Source organism: Halichondria panicea, chromosome 4 (assembly GCF_963675165.1).
Source record: "Halichondria panicea chromosome 4, odHalPani1.1, whole genome shotgun sequence".
Lineage (NCBI taxonomy): Eukaryota > Metazoa > Porifera > Demospongiae > Suberitida > Halichondriidae > Halichondria > Halichondria panicea.
In genome coordinates, this window is record NC_087380.1 from 4,735,358 (window position 1) to 4,741,357 (window position 6,000).

Here is a 6,000-nt window from a genome sequence, read left to right on the forward strand (position 1 = left end):
TTCTCGATGTAATGGATCAATTGTTTTGAGAGTGGGGAGACTAGGCACGGGTACTAGGCACGGGTTGCATCCATCCTAACTGGACAGTGCTCCATCAATCAAGTATCCCGTCCTTGTCGCCAAGAATATGTAGTGTATTAGCCTAGCTGAGTCACTAGCTAAACTGATAGGAATATCTGTGTCTCTGTGTCATTATTTATTGTTGAATCAGATAGAGCGTCCTTTAAGCTGATACCAAGATCGACCTCCTAGCTCCGGAGATATGTTCGACGGAACGCTACGAAGGTATTGCAACGCCCTCTTGAGTAAATGATGCTCAAACGTCATGAATAATTGAAATTCAATTATTGGCTTCCAGGCACTTCCGTATACTCCTGAAGGCTAGGCGTTCTAGGACTCTCTAGCTAGCTAGTATAGCTATGTAGCTGAATTGCTTGGCACCTAGGAAGGATCTTCGAAGAAATAAAGAGACAAAGACTCCCGCCGCTCGAATGGTAAGCTCGTGTAATGTATCAGTCTTATAAAAGATCCCTCAGCCTCTTTCATACAGCTTAAAGGAGTCTTATTAGTAGCCTTATAAGAAGCTTTCCTCCTTTATTTTAGTACTGGCTTAGTGGATGGGTGATCACATCATGGAGGGCCCAGGAAACTGGTCGTATAAACATTTATATTGCTGATTCCCCCAGGTGGTGGTAAGTGTCCTAGTCTATTGGCTAGAATGTAAGTGACATTGATATGTGTCTATCTTAACTTACTACTTATCTGTAGGTTGTTATGGATCTAAAGAAACAAACAAGAGTGGATCTACGCCAAGCTAGCTAGCTAGATAGCTGCTCTTTCTAATCATAGATACACGAAAGAAGGCAACGCCGCCCCGCCCCACGTAATGCTAGGTAATGCTAGGTAAATGCAGTGTGTGACGTCACACCCTCTGGTTGGAGGCTATTTTTCTCGTAGGGGGCCTAAAAGAGAAATTCAAAGCAATCAGCACACATACACCTGTTAGTGCCGAGCTTTCTTTTATTCAGCTTGATTTGTGTGAAAAAACACCGATTATGTACCCCAATATGAAATAATTTTATAACATGTACGTTTCACAGAATTAGGAACAAAGCATATTTTCCAGCAGAGAAAGTTTGCGTACCTCTCCTGCTCTTACTGTACATGGTAATCTAGTTCGTAATCTAGTTTGAAGTGCTCTAAGACACTGAAACAATCCTACAAGTGTATGGACGACAACAATGATGATGCGCATAACCCCTAACCCCTAGCGTTACACTTATCCTATAATTATATGTGGCTGAGTAAGTTACTGTAGATTTTTCGTAATTCATTTTTTCCAGTATAATAAATGTTTTCATCTCTGAGCCCTTGTTCATCATCTACACCATCTTATCCTGTGTGGGCATCCTGTTCGCTTTTGTGGTGGCTTTAACTTACCTCACTCTCACTACCCGTCAGAAAGAAAACCTTTGCAAATCAGCAGAAAATTTTTGCGATCTAACTGACAAGGATTGTGTGTGTCATTATACTAATCGAGGTTTTATTTTTGCGAATTGATCAAAGTTTATCTTGAGTAGCCAATTTGTGAGCACACAATTCCTGCTTCAGGGCTCTCCCAGAAGGTCTGACAGACTGTGCCCCACTCCTGATTGTTGCACACCTCCACACGACCTTCCAGACCTCACACTGCCTTGAACACCAACTAAAAGTGGAGAATAGAAGGTGTGAACATGTATGTCTTTCAAACACATACATACGGTATACATGTAGTACGTGTATGTGTATACTTCAGTGGTAACTGTATACCTCCTAGTATACATCACGTAAACACTAGACTCAATATTGACTACGTCAACTGAAAGACATTTTCTTGACACTAATAAGTTGTTTTGAAGCTGTAAGTAAATGCAGAACTATGGCAGCAAGGTGAACATGCATGCAGACTCAGAATACACACACAAACGCACACTGACCCACTAATATGACCCGGCGCGCAAATTTTATGATTAGTTTTGTGTTAATTTGGTACCCGTATCGGGTGTTTCCCATACTTTATTTCTATAACTTTTAGTGAGCCAGCAGTAATAAGCGTGGGTGTTAATTAAGGCCAGCAATACAATTATGTAACTTACTTTATCTTTCTCTCTATCTTTCTTTCTTTGCTTTGCCATGTGCTTTGCCATGTGCTTTCTAACTACTGATGTTCATGTGATCTATTACTGGGATTTGGTTGGCTGTTCACTGTTTTATGTTTGTGGTTTGTCATGGCGTGGCCTAATACTCCATGTTATAGTGGGGGTGGGTTATTTACTGACATCGCAGGTTTCAGAGGATTGACGGAATAGTACCAGTGGCATCACTGGAAGTACTTGTTGGTACCTTATCCATCACAGCGTTAGCAGAGTTCGGGCGCTTGTCAGCAATGGTGACGGCTGGCAGCACTGACGTAGCACGCACATAAACAATACATGAACAGCTAAGGAGAGAGCCAGTGTTTTCTTGGCTTGCTAGCTAAAGCTCTAATACAAGTGAGGTGGAACAGTAATAGCATGCAGTTCACACTATCTGCAGTGGAGTTACCTAGCAGCAGTCTCCAGTATGCCATGCCGCCATTCTCAATCTGGGCGGCCATACTCTTGCTACCTCCACCTGGTGTTACGCAACCTGATTGGTCAGATCCATGAGAAGGCATTGTATGGAGAAAATGTAAAATGTTGCTGGACAGGTGTGCTTGAGCTGCAGAAAAGTGCGACAAAAAGCCATACACTTACAGTAACGGACGATCGATCAAGTCGATCATCCATCATTGGTATAGCCCAGAAGGTCGAATACAAGACCTTTTCGTCCCTAATGTTTATTGTGCCGGGACTCATCAGTGGACTGCACGCGCACTCAGTAAATGTACTTTGCTCACACTATTAGCAGTTTCTAGAACTAATAAATAATTACTTGCATCCAGTGTAATTTAATGGAAAGTGGACTAAGATTCTGTGGCTATCTATGCAAATGTACTATCTATGCAAATGTATGTGGTACATCATCACACAATAATTTAAACGGACTCCCAAATATTCGTTTAGCGGCAGGGGGGGGTTCATTTAACCAATTAAATATTAAGTGGTGTAAATCATGTTACAAAGGGGTTGTATGGTAAGCATCAGTCAACCAATAAACACATTCTTGGCAATCACACTGAGACGGTAAAGACCCACTTACGTAGAATTTTATACACATAATTATTACCACTGCGACTATAAATTATCACTCTATCCAAATTATCACTCTATCCATTCAGATACGGGCTTCGGGACAGGCTAGGAATAAACATTAAGTTGAAGACTGACTAATTGTAGAAGCCTATTACCTAAAATAGATGAATTAAGGGCTATTTGTGCTATTTGTGCTACCCACTGCCCAGATGTTGTTTGTCTAGTAGAAACATGGTTGTGTAGTGATATTATGTGTAGTGATATTATAGATAGTGAGTTATACATTCCTAACTACAAGTACACGTACTGATTAATACTCAATTATGGGATATTTTAGGTGCCTTTTCGCTTAGCGATGGAACTCAAGCAAATTTGTCGGCTAAGGTCTAATTGTTTTTGCACATTAATTGTTAATACAAAAAAGTACAGTGAATAGAGAAGGAGAGGGATTAGAAACGGAGCACGTGTGCGTTAGCATGTTTGTTGTTTTATAGCGGGGTGACTTTAAAGCTATTGGAATGTAAGGTGGTTCTGGCTTACCAGTACTGCACCCTTCCGTCTACAATTATATTGCTACCGATCAGTGTATTGGACTAAGTTTAATCTTTAGATTGTTAGATGCAAAGATCACAATTCCCTTGTGCGATTCGCTTGTGTTTGAAGGCATTATGTTTGCTGACTGTTAGCGATAAAGATAAAACCTTACGGGAATCAGCTGTGTGAGAGTTTACAAAACCTGAGTACTCTTTTTTGATGAAACCTCTGTTTTGGAGCGTGCATATTGCCTAATTTCTCTTTCTTAAGTCACTTTTGAAGGCCAACTTTTCTGAAATCAATCGACTTCATTGTACTGGATACATTCAACAATACAGATCTAAATTTTAATTAAGTGGATATTGTTCAAAGGCAATGATAAATTTTTTTTGATGGTAACTCTCGAAGACATACTAATTTTCTTTCAGGAGCGCCTCTTCTTGGGTTCCCTGTGCTGGCGTAATGTGATCAATAAGGGAATCTGCCTTCCCACTTCTGGTTAGGATCATCTCGCGAAACAGTTAACCCAGGTAACCAGCAAGCGACCATCTACTGACTCTGTAAGTCAGCATTACGACAATGGGTGTTCATGTACACACGTATTACACGAGCTACGGCCCTAATTTACTACTAAGCCAATGAGCCAATGCGTGGGAGCCTTCCGCATTCCTTATTTTGATACCACAAAAAGTGAGTTGTAGGAACAAGCAAAATATATAGCTTGTTAGCTTTAACGACTGCATGGCTACTGAAAAAATCATGTACCAGCACATGCGCATTGAGCCGTGGTATTTACTTCGAGGTACGGTTCGATCAGAACCGTTTGATAATTGCTTCAAGATCTTCATAGTAGTACAAGGTTCTAGGGAAGCTAGAGAGTGAGAATTTATGGCCTTGTAGAGTGAGAGGAGAGGACAGTGACTGGCTAGGTAGGAAGCTTCCTTTCAGTGGTCAACTGAGAATCCTGATGAAAGGCGCACTTGAGGTGGACCATAATGCAATAATGAATAACAATAATGATTAAATAATGAATAATAAAAATAATGAATAATTAAATAATGAATAACAATAATGATTCTTTAACAAAGTATGAGTATGAGGGGGGAAAACAATGTTAAGTTCTAGGTCTATATATACGGGTACGGGTGCAGCAACATCCAGCAGCACACACCGCCTTTAAGGTACTGGAGTTGAGATAAAATAATCATACCATACGTGGTACACAATGAATATGGACAATGACACACACAGAAGATTAACATAGCCTGATTAACATAGCACATACCGTATAACAGTAAAATTTAGTGGGGAAATTTGGCCCAATTCGCTCCTGTCGTGGTTATTTTCAATAAGTTCCTGTTCCCTTGCGTGACGGGTCTCAGTTAATGCTTTCGTTGAAGTATAATCGATTTGTTTGTAAATAACTATTCACGATTGGCCGGTGGTGGATCAAATTGTAGGGTTACATATGCTAGGGGCAGCGGAGGGTGTGTGGTAATTAGTGGGTATGTCATACGATAACTGGTCCCCCCGGACCGTCCGTCTACGGCAACATTTTCTGCCGTAGACGGTCCGGGGGGACCTTCCACGGCAATTGTTAGTTGCCATGGACAGTCCGGGGGGACCATTAGTGCTGCTGCAGACGGTCCCCCCTTGCTGTAAGTAGTCCCCCCACGGACTGTCTACGGCAACTTACAATTGCCGTGGAAGGTCCCCCCGGACTGTCAAGGGCAATCAGATTGCCATGGACTGTCCCCCCCATATATACCATCTACAGCGGACAGTGCTGCCCCATCAAAAGTAGTTTAGAAGAATGGATGCAAGATAGTGATATAGCATGAGAGAGAACAATGTGCAGATATACGTCATTTTGTAGATTTGCATGCCTGACAAAACCACGGGAGCTTGATGGCTTTTGGTGGTGCTCTAACACAGTCGGTATGAAACCATTCCTCGCAGCTTGTGCACTCGATCATAGCACGATTGTTTCGTTTATGTCGACACGTACAGTATATGCGCATATACTCGACCATTATTACAGCTGGTTTTCTTGCCACATGGATAGCTGGGAAAAGTCCAAGGTTTCGTTGCTCAATACCTCTCTTTAGATGTTGTCTCATGAGCTTTTGATCGAATTGCAGTTTGTTTGGCTCAATTCCGTTACAGAGTGCTGTTGCTGTGTCATCAGATGATATACTTGGCGTAGTGCTATAACTATAATCATGGTTCACGACGACGATGATGGACCCATAGC